Below are 12,128 nucleotides of genomic sequence, written 5' to 3' on the forward strand. Positions count from 1 at the left end.
TTATGATCTTAATAGCCAGCAACATGAGGTGTGTATGTGGGAGGGGGAGAGTAGGATCTGAAGCGCTTTATAGTCTTCAATTTCTTCTTTCTCTTTATTGAACAAAAGCTGGTTTAATTCTATCTATGGAAGGAGTGGCTTGTGCAAATCTCCAGTGAGGAGTTGGGCACTGAAGTGATCAATTCCACCGTGGTCCTCTGAAAACCCCATCTTCAATGCTCAGCTTGGCACTGCATAATTTGTCTTCACTAGGGCTTTACTCAAGATATAATCTAAAAACATATGACTGGATAAGAAACATGATTGATTGGAATGTTATTACTAATAATACTTTAAGTTGCATTTTTTATCTGCCCTATGTCATTGCATGCTGATGTTCATAAATTTTAAGCATCTTTGCATTTCATGGAGAATTTTAAATAGGCTGGTTCAGTAGTAAAATCTATTGAACAAAATTTAATCTATGGTGATCTATGGTGAACTTTCGGGTATAACACTAAAAATTACTTAGTGATAACAAAGCTGTACCTCAAGAAAACTTTGTCAGAGAACGCAGAAGCAGCACAATCACTATGAATATTGGCTACTTTATACCTAATTAATGCATTTCTGATTTAAATATACTTGTCATTACTTTTTTCCTAGTTTCCTAGTGTTTGAAATGCTGCATTCTTTTTTACCTAGTTTTTCAAATTTAATATGGATTTATTGTTAAGCACTTATGCAAGCAACTAATTTCAAATTCTACTCAAGAAGGGCACATAAATAGATATTAAGAAGCACAACTAGTGTTGTGAGATGGTAGTGGAAATTGTAATAGTGGAAACAAATTTTGTCTAGTTTTATTTTAATTCTACAGGAATTCTTTTTTCAAAACATTGCATCAATTTCCATATCCATTTGTTATTCATTATATCAGAGAATAATGAAACCATTTAATACACTATAGCCTGTCATATGTACTTCTCTTGGTGTTTCATTTTAATTTAGCAGTACTTAGTAGACACTTAACTGATTGCCATTCTTAAATTTAATAGGCAAAATCTATCTTTATCTGTTCTCTTCCATAGATTAATATTAATCTTATTTTAAGATAAGTTTCTACCAATAAAACAAAAAGGAATTCTTGGAAAAAAAATAAAATTATCTAGCAGACTTATCTAGATCATGTGCTTGCTTGTTGCAAAGGCTGAAAACTTGATAAATCTTCCAGCCTTCTGGAATTATATAGCTTGAGAAAAGACAAAATGAGGTGGATGAAATTAGCCTGAGGAAATGGGGCTATCCAGACCCAGCTCCAGTGCAGCCACAGGTGGCCACCAGGAGACACTGGCTGCAGAGCCGCACTCTAAAACCAGCTGTCTGCTTTGGGTGTTTCCATCCATACAGAATTTTTAGGCCTTTTTCTTTAGGAGAGAAAGCAAGCTCTGGGCTTCACAAACTACATAACACTTGAAAATGCAGGTGTTAATCACCAGTGTGTCCCCAGTATCAGAGGGCATGCTCTGGCCAGAAGATAGTGTATAAAGAGGGAACGCAGTATTATTGCCACTTTCCTGTCTCACCTTTACACTATGAAAGAACAAGCCAGATCTGCATTTTGAAGACATCATTAAGTTTGAAGACTTGCCTACACAACTTGCTTTCACATTCTAGTTGTCAAGATGAAAGCAGTTCTGCATAAGAGCTGAGGTGAAACCCCCAACCCTTCCTGAGAAATCTTTGGGGATCATCAGGGCTGGAACAAGGCACCAGCAGATTGTCACCAGGTCTTGGTATGGTCGTACGGTTCCTATTGGGGTCTGGAGAGGGGACCTGCAGTGGGAGCTCATGAGGACAACCTCAGCAGGACATGGGCTATGAAACACAGGGTTTGCTCTCAACTCTGCTTTGTATATCCTTTTCTTTTTTTCTTATTTCTTTTCTTTCTCTTTACCTTCTCTTTAGGAAGAGCCTGGCTTAACCAGCCGAGCCCACATCTTTTGCAACACTGCTGTGAGCCTGTGACCAATGACAGCTAAAAGCAATGTCCTGGGCAGCCCCGTGTGGCTATAAGTTTGCCAAATCTTGCAGTGGCTGATAAGAGCATGTGCTGTGCTTGAGTTGCTCCAGCTGCTATTGTGAATTTTTAAATGAGTTTAGGAATGGTGGGGGAGTTCCAAGGGGTGGGAAAAGCAAATGTTGTTCCAGTATTTAAAAGAGTAAAATGAGATGACCCTGGTAATTATAGGTTTGTCAGATTGGTACTGGTCCTGGAATGTCTGATGTAGAATTCGATTAGTAAAGGATTAACGGTAGAAACCTAATTAATGCCAATCAACAGGGGCTTAGGGAAAGCAGATCCTGTCAAAATTACTTTTTTTGTGAATGAGATTACATATTTTGTTCATAACCATAATAATGCTAATGTAATAGCCTTCTATGAAGTATTTGACTTAGTACTGCGTGGCAGTGATTTAAAAAAAAAAAAAGCTCACATAAAAATGGATTAAAAATTGTCTGTCAGGGCTCAAACCGACTCTAATAAGTGATCTTTACTAGACATATATTTCTTTTTCTGATGGACTCTATGAATTTCTTATCCTTTTGTTATATTAAGCATTTTTTGACTTTCAGAAGAAATGTTTGTAACTGTAAAAGTGGCTGGCTTTGGAGGAGGACCTGTCACTGGTGCAAACAGTTTTGTATTCAGATAAAGAAATGAGCATTTTAGTGTAATCATATGTAAAACCGTACCTAGAAACAAGGAATCTTCACTGATGAGAGACTTGGCTCTGGGAAACTGACAAAAAGCCCTCAGGGGTCGTAGTGGCTAACCATGCTGAACATGAGCTCCCAACATGGTTATGGGTAAGATTATATTCTGTACAACTTAGTTTAGTGTAGACGACTCCTCCATGATAGTTATATAAATTTCATTAATACATAGCAGCAAACCAATCACCACTGCATTCCACACTGGCTAATAAATGTCAGACCCTTGGCAGGGTTTCAGCTCAGGTTGTGTTCCCGTAGTACACTTGCTCTGATCTAACCATGGGCCCTACCTCCGTCTTTATCAGCACAGTTCTGCTGACTCCATCGTATCAGAGTTCACAATTGCTGGACTGCTAGGAGAATTATAAGTGAAGACTTTGTGGAGAAGGGATAGGTTTCTTCTACAAGATTAGGGGTGTGTGGGCCAGGAAAATTGAAATGGGAGTTAAGGGGTTATTCTGCCTCTGCAATGGGCACTAGGCAAAATTTGACACTGTTTTAGCTCTTGAATTCACAGGTAGGAAGGATGTGAGTAGTGAAAGGACCTCAAGGATGATTGTTATGAAGTTTTGGGATAGTTTGACTTTATTGGATTAACCTCCTATAGTCTTGGAAATGGAGGGTTTAAACTATTAGCCCAAATCTAGTATGTCAGTGAGTCCCATCTTGTCCCATTTATCATGGCTGTAAATCCCCTGGTCTGTTTTGCAAGATGCCAGCCCTTGTAGGAACAGTAGGTTGCCAGCATTTTAACTTCATATTTGGACAGTGGAAGCTTCAATAAAAATAAATATATATTCCTTAAAATGGAAAAGTTTTTGGATGATCATGCAAGAAATCATTTAAGATTTAATCATTTGTGTGAACAGGGAATGCAGATAGAGGAGTACATCCTCCTAGTTTAGTAGTGGTTAAGAGTTTAAATTGGTCTAGAAGTACCATCAGTGCTGGTAGTTAAGGTGATTAACTATTGGAAAATACATTGTGGCTCATTCTCTGTCAAACTGAAGGCTAGAGGTGGTGCTGGATGGTCTGCTCTAGTTCTCTCAGGAATTAATTCAGCAGAGTCTCATGGTCTGCGTTAGGCAAAACACTGTACATGCCCTCCAGCCTTTCAATCTGGATCTGAAGTGAGGTTGCAGAAGAAAATCCATACCAATTAGAGAAGCAATATTTGTGATGTGTCCTGTTTATTGGTTCACTGGGGCTTGAGGAGGTTGGGGTTGTATTTGTTATGTTTATATTTACTGTTCTGGCCAGTAGTTTTGACTTCTTTTACCTCCAAGATTTAGGTTCAGTAGCAAACAGTTCCAGCTCATCTTAGCTATCTTCTAATTTCCTCCAAAAGATTAATTATTAGCCTATATAAATATTATATCTATTAAAAAAAAAAAAGTTTTTTTGAGCCTCAGATAAAGGAAATAAGGCTGTTATGAAACCAAAGATGTAGACCAATTAACCAATACTTTTATATTTGTATGTTCTAATACAACATTTCTTCATCTTAATAATCTTTAGACATATGTTTGGGTGGTTATTGCAGTGAGACTAAGGCTGAGGTCCCTGAAACCCCTAACGATCTTTTACTTTTTATTAGACAGAATTATTCTCTAATAATGTTAAAACTTTTTAATTCAGTGAAATAAATTTACTCAGAAATTTAATACAACAGAACTGTCACTTATCCTTTACTTGCAAGAGAGGAAATTAAAGGCTGAATTTCCAAAAGACCTTACACTATCTAATGCTAGAGCTCTTTTGAAACTTTGGTCAAGAATATTAGAAAGGTACTTCAATTTTCTCTCAAGGATTTAAATTTGGGATTATATTATTATTTACATTTTATTATGAAATAATTCAATATAAAATGAAAATCTGGCCTTGTCTTAGTAAATAAGAGTTTGTCTGCTCAGCACTATATCACTCCCTGGGTGGAGGGGGGCATGCACCAAGAGCTTGCAGTGTTCTTAGATGTATACTGTTTGTTTGTTTTTTTGTTTTCTTTTTTTAAAAAAAATCCTGCAGCTGCTGACTTCCTTAAACAATGTTGTCAGTTTTGTGAGCTCTTGAGCAGGACTCTCCTTCAATAGCAAGGCCTCAAAGTTCTTGATAAAAGAATTGATTGCAAAGTGCTTCTTGAAAACATTGCTATTTACATTTAGCAGGCTAGAATTATTCAAAGAAAAGGCCAACTTCTGATGTTGCTTAAGATTCTGAGGGATCAAGTGGAAAAGCTCTAGCATAAGGTCAGTGATAAATGAAGGAAATAGAATTGGGGGTTTTGCAGAATGACTTTGAAAACACTGTCACTCCTGAGGGTGACTGATGTTGAAGAAAAAGAATTTAAGAGAATGTGGTCCAAGTGATAAAATCCACATACCAAACTGCAAATTATTGCCTGGTTTTGTGTCTTGAAATTTTCACATTATGATTCCCAAAACAGCATTTTTCTTGGTGCTTTAATTATTTTCTCCATCAACTCCTCTAAAGGCTCATTTGAGGCTTTTGAGTCTGAGAAACTTTTTAAATAAAAATAAACAAATCAGAAAGCAAGACCGTCTTGCAGGACCGATTCTCCCAGGTATTTCAAATGCCAGTGATAAAGTCCATCTGCAGCAAATGTGAATGCAGCCTGAGTCAAGGATAAGCACTAAGCCCATCTGCAATTTGCTTTAGAAATTTTTTTAGAAATTTTTTTTTAGAAATTTGCTTTTAGAAATTTTTTTTAGAATTTGCTGTAGAAACCAATAGTCAACTGAAAGTAAGGTTGAACTCCCATTTGTAAACATCCCGTGTATGAGAATCGACATACCCTGATGGGACACGAGCAATGGTGTATCTGTGCTTCCTGCAAAAGCAGTGCTCAGGACCTGCCAGCATGTCGACAGCTGCAGGCTGGAGAGCACTCATGGTCCCTTCCTGCTGGCACGTTCAGCTCGCGCTGGAGCCAAGTCACACGTTCCCCTTGCTTTCAGCAGAAGTTGTATGGCTTAAGTTAATGTCAACAGGGGATATGCACAGGCATCACAGGGAGAATGGACTTCATAGTGTGCTAATTAAAAAAATATTCCCCTATCGTACCTTTCCCTAGTACCCCACTCTTATAACCAATTTACTCTGCAGAACTGATTATCATACTAATAGCATTCCCTCCAGTTCACAAATAGGACTCCAGTTGAGAATATCCATTAAATGTAAAGTTATATAACCTGTGAGGTGCAATATGGGAAGTAAAAACTTGTTAAAGGCTTTCTTTAGTATGAGTTTACTTTGTTATGGCTTTCTGCTTTTTAGCTTTATTTTTGAATGCTCACATAATAATTTTCAGATGTGGAGTGGTCAACTCAGTAGCTGAGGAGGCAGCTTAAAGAAATCTTCAATCACGAACATCCTAAGTTATTTTTTTTAGTTTCTCTTAGACTTCTTTGTTTTTCATCTTATTCCCCCTTACTCTCTCTTGCTTTTGTTTTGTAGTCTTTTCCTTTCCTTCTCACTACATTGTTATCTTTACTTTTCCTATTTACTTGAGATGTCGATGTGCCTGTCATCCATCCCTTCTAAGCAGCTGTACATCTTCGTGTTCAGTGGGTCTCAGCACTCACGCTTGCACTCCGTCCTGCAAATGCCTGAGAAACAGGGCTGGGTGAAACTTCACCATCAATGCTGCTTCCCAGGGAGCAACTACATCTTCTTGTGTGTTTTTTTTTTTTTTTCCACACAAAGCAAGTACTGTTCATGAGACATTAACTCCCATTTAAAATTAGAAAAAAAAAAAAAGAAAAAAAAAAAAGAAACGCCATTAGAAGAACTCTGCCATAATGGGGCTCCAAACAATATATATTTTGATATATTTAGAGATGTACTCCGATAACTTCCAAGCTAAAGGTTTCCTGAATCCTAGTTTTTTCCTCTATGGCTCAACTGGCATTTAATTAACGTCAAAATTTCTCTCTCCATGCAATTCTCCACTTGAGAGCAGGGCTGAGGAAAGGAGCTTTGCTACAGGAGCAGGCATCTCTCTTGTATGGTGTAGAAAAGGCACTTGGTCATGCCCTCCTTTTAGGTCTAATTTCTGTTACCAAAGAGGGCCTTCCTGTGCCACAAAGAATCTTGTCTGGGCCGGTCACAAGCAGTTGAAGCACTCACGGTGCCAACCTCTGTGGCAGGTCAAGCCCTCCTGCCTTGAACAGCTGACCTCCAGGGTCCTGGCATTGGCACATGCAGGTAGAAAAAACAAACTGTTAGCACAAAATTATATGTTTTGAGGGAGCATCATCTTCATGAGCAAAACAGAATGGGACCATGTGTGTAATGTCCCTGTGATAAGCTTCTAAAATCCTCACTGGAGCATGATCTCATCGTTTTTGAGAAGTTACCACGATAGCCCTACCCAAAAAAACAGTTGCTGTGCAAGTGATTAAATAGGGCAGGTGGATGTAAGGAGGCCAGGCTCAATGAGAAAACCATTTCTGTTCTTTCACAAACAAACTAGCTAGATAAGACAAGGCTGTCCCAAGAATATGACAAAAGATTATTTTCAGGCCAAGCCATGAGGATTAAGTCAGGGATGATTAAAAAGCCTGATGTTTAGAAAGTAAAACAAAGTTTCCTTCCCTCAGGCATGAGATAAAGGGAATCTAGATTTAGAAATACGTATAGATACATATTTTGGTTAAATGGGTTTAAATTGGTCTAACTGATGTGAGGGCAGTAGTTTCCTTTGACAAGGACAGTGCAGACATGTCAGACTGAGGCAGAAATGTTTGTAGCGACCATCTAATAACCAGCTCAGTGCTGTGATGACAATATCTTATTACTCGTAGTGAATAGCAATGTCAAAATAGCTGCTTGCCAAACTACATAAATAGCGTGGACATGTAAAATCTAAAATAGGCTCAAGTTTGAAAACCCTTTTTTCTGCTGAGGTCCCAAACTCTTACAATCCCTTCGTCTTGATGCAGCACTGCTTTGATAAACCTGTGCAGCACTGACATTTGCCGTGGGGGCTAATATAGAAATAATCTACCTGTAATTAAAAAAGATAGATATCTTCCAGCTCAAAAATTACAGCTCATTACTTTACTTGGTCTCATGTGAAAAGCAGTCTCATCTGTCTTGTCAAAAAATGTAATCCAGGAGTCTTGCCCATTTGAAAAGCATAAGAGTTTTACAGAAGGATGTCCAATAGGAAGGGGTGCCTGTATTTGGTGTGGGGAAAGACTGAGAGGAAGCTGTGGCCTTCAATATGCCGTAACATTACAGGAGACAGGCCGTGGCTCAGGCTGATTGCAAGGAAGCAGATGATTGCAATCACTTTGTCATTAGTCCAACCTGTGTTGCACTACAGAATATTTTAATAGCTGGTAAGATTTATTATGACTTTGATGCAAGCAAAAGTAGCAGCTGAAGAGAATTCAGAGCTGCCTGTCTGAATGGCTGCTGCATCCTTTGGGGCACTCAGCCACTTGATTGAAAGAGCCAGAGGAGGACCAGGCATGGGGAAGACCTTCCTGTGCAGACAAGATGTGGCACAATAGCACTTGCTTACTGTGCTGTAACTGGAGGGGAGGAACAGCACAGCGTCCTGCTGAGGTAGTCCAGAAGATCTCACGGTGAGCATTTGGTGTTTCAGGGATGTTGTGGTGAGTAACTCAAATTGCTTTAGTATCTCATGGAGTTGCATCTCACTGCAATTACTAGCAAGATATGCAAGGAGTTTGTTCTGAATGTTACTTAATGCTCTCAGTTACTTAATATTTCCTGAAAGTACAGTGCCGTCATTGATGGGTTATTGAGAAGATTAAAATATGAAATGGCTCAGATTTCAACCTGGAGAATGAACACTGCAATGCATGCTGCATTTTACAACCTGTGACTTAACTATGGCTTCTAAACCAAACATTTTCAAGCTACTCAACATATATGCTTCATCCACGGTGCACAGCTCATTTAAAACAAAACACAGGTGAAATGGATAGAAAAGATCCTAGAGGAAAAACTCATCTTGGTCCCACACCCCTGTAACCAGTTCATGTGCTGGCAGTGTATTATAAGCAAACACTTAAACACTCAAACCTATTATTAAGTTCAGGGCCAAAAAGGCAAATCCATTGACAGCTAAGGACTGAAATTGAGAATGGTGATGATAAAGGAACAGTCAAATAAAGAAAGGAGACCCAGACTAAACAATGAGATCCAGTGATGGGAAAGACATGTCTCTGAGGAAGTCTAGGGAGCGGAAATGTACATCTCTTACTAGAATGTAGCAATACAGAGTTTAAATAAATAAATAAATAACAGAGAGAGAGAGAATTTTCTGTTCTTTTACATACTAAGCCATCTGAACTTTTTTGGTTATCTTGTGAGGCTTTGGTCTATGTGCCAGGCTTCTACTCGCCCTTGTTGTGCTATACTGAATTATCACTTTGGACTTAGCATAACTGGAACTATTTGAGCTGATTTTGAGCATCTTTAGTGATGTGGAATATATGGGGAAATAAAGTAAGGAGTGCTAAGGGAAGAACAGTTGCACATGAGATGCTCAAGAATTATATCCCTGTTAAGGTCTTGTGTAAGCTAGGGCAAAAGGTTACAGTGGAATTTGTGAAGTAAAGCTACTGGAAACGTCCCCTGGGCACAAGGCACTTTAACGTGAACAGCTTAACGCACATAAAAAGCTGTGTGCTCTTAGAGGCTCCTTAAACTGTTACCAGTCTTTAAATCTTGGGCTAGATAGTGCCCGAGTGATCAATTCTTAAGCGCACGGCTTGCTGGTCTCTAATGTGGGAGAGTAGAAAGTCCGTTAAAATGCAGATCCTCCTGCTTCCAGTGAAGGCAGTGGCAAGGTGGCTATTAATTTCTGATCTCAGCAGTACCTGCGCTCCATTTGGCTGAATACTTAGGGGTGTGATTTAGAAGGAATTACAAAAATGAAAGACTAATTAGGGAAACAGTTCTGTTATTCAGGTCTGTTTATATGTAATGAAACTGGATAAATGACAAGATGCTGAGTGAACAGCATGGCTGATCTGAGGATGTTAAACGGATTTCCGCAAAAAATCTTGGTTAATTTCCTTGAAATACGTTATATTTAAGGGTATTTCACTTACATAAGTAATTGTTACCTATTAACACTTTAAAGAAATCTTCCACAAGAAGATGAAGTTTAAAAAAATATATATAAGGAAGGCTTTTAAAACTCACAAATTCTTAATAATTACTTGCATCTCCAACAATTGTGATGTTTTGGAACTGAGTTTCATATTAAAATGAAGCTCCAAATGTAGAAAACGCACTTTGGTGTGGAAACTATGTATATAAACTATATAATGAAATGTGACATACACAGTGTTGGCAAAATCGCAGAAACTGAAGCTTGTGCATAATGAATAGTGACAGCAGAAATTTTTGTTGTTGTTTCATTTAATCTGGTATGGAGCTATAAAGTCATATCAAGATCAGTGTTCTTTAACTCCTAAACAATTATCTGATCCAAAGCATTTTAATCTAGTAAGAAGCTATCCACCAGCATCAACTTTCAATCCAGAATGAAAAAGCCCAGGATGTGAGTTTGAAATGCAGCCAGTCAGACTTCATAATTTGTTGTCATGCCAAGTTGAAACATTTTAGGGGAGGAAAAAAGGCTGAAATGCTGTTTTCAAATCTATTTGATCCTTCATACTGTAAAATGCTCAATTACATGTCCATTATGGCAGCAAACAAAATGGCATTTAATATATTGAGAAGTTGTTGTATTTGATTATCTTTTGCCATAATCAAAAGAATTCCATGTATTCATTTGTTGCTCAGTTTCTTAAGAAATAAAAAATAAAAACCAGTTCTGCTCCTTAGTAGTGAGTAAAATATTTTGTGACAACTTTTCTGATTTGTACTCTAATTAAAGAATTTTTGATTTGAATAAGATAAGCAATCAATGTACTAAGTGGAGGAGCAGCTGTTATCAATATTCTGTTCCCAAATAGATGGGGAACCACAAGATATCAGTGATTACAATAAATGGTCGCAGAATCATGTAATTTTTTGAGTTTGGTGGTGTGGGAAGGGTGAGCTTTCTGGAAGATGCACTTTTTTGGATATTCATATGCAGATCCCTCAAGGCTTGACAAAGATCACTGGAGAAGGCAGGTGACATTAGCTGGGATACACTGTGCTTCGGCAATCATGTTCCTCCTCAGTCCTTGCTTATGAGTTAAGAGTAGAATGTTTCTTGGAGGAAAAAAAAAAAATGAAGTAATGATTCAAAACAATTTGAAAGAACCCTTACTGTTGCATATAACATTTGTATTAAATGTGCAACTTGTTTGGCAGCAAGCATGGCAACACAGGATGTGGTCCTTCCCAATCAGCTGGCGAGTCTCAGCTGTGGATAGGGAAATTAAATGATGTCTTGAGGTATTCCAAGTCAAAACAATTTTTACTCATTACAAATACATTGCCTTAAAGCATGCATTATGAATCTTGTGTAACGATGTACACAAACTCTTTAAACATTGATAGTCTGCGAATTTGGGGAAATAACAAAAATTGCACTGAGACTCTTGCCTGCATTTCCATAAAGGTGGTGATAGATGTGCTCTTGAAACTACTGTAGCTGAACAAAGTTTGTACATAGACAATCCCTTTTAAGCAATCTAGTACAGAAAGGAAAACTATTTGAAATAATCTGGAACAGTAATTTACTAAATCACATTAAAATAGTTTCTACACCACCCCTAACACTGTGAAACAAACAAAAAGGGGATGTAAACTGCCCTTAGCTATGTCTGTAATGATATTTAAAGAATTTTATTAAACATGGAAAAAATAAAAATTAAAATAAATCAGTTGCAGGTTGCTGCAGTCATCCAGGTTATGTCCTGCACCCATAGAGTACAACAAGTTGTCTGCCATTCTATAAATTATTTTCTCATATTTTCTTTTCCTAAAGATACTTTTAACCACTCAGAATCCCAGCCAGTTCATTTTCTTTCTCACCTTTACATTTGAAAATAGGATTTACACATATTTGAACCGAATATATTTTAGTTTCCTTAGTATATTCCACCTCCCATCTGCCTTTCTGTTGTGATTTTGATTATTACTGATCAGAAAGGTTCAATGAAGATAGAGAAAGAAAAAGGAAATCATCTTTTGAGGACTCTCATAGGAAGGTCATGTTTTTTGAAAAAATTACTTTCCTTTTTTTAAGGAGGAAAGTGCATGAGTTATCTGGATAGAAATAAAACACATTCATTCCAGCTGTTTGCTTTGCATTTTCAGAATGGAAAAATTATTTCTAAAAAAATATGAAATTGAGAGGAAGAAGTGATTATTTCAATAATGCACTGAGTCCAAAGCTTATCAATTAATAA

The sequence above is a fragment of the Cygnus atratus genome, chromosome 10 (assembly GCF_013377495.2).
Source record: "Cygnus atratus isolate AKBS03 ecotype Queensland, Australia chromosome 10, CAtr_DNAZoo_HiC_assembly, whole genome shotgun sequence".
NCBI lineage: Eukaryota > Metazoa > Chordata > Aves > Anseriformes > Anatidae > Cygnus > Cygnus atratus.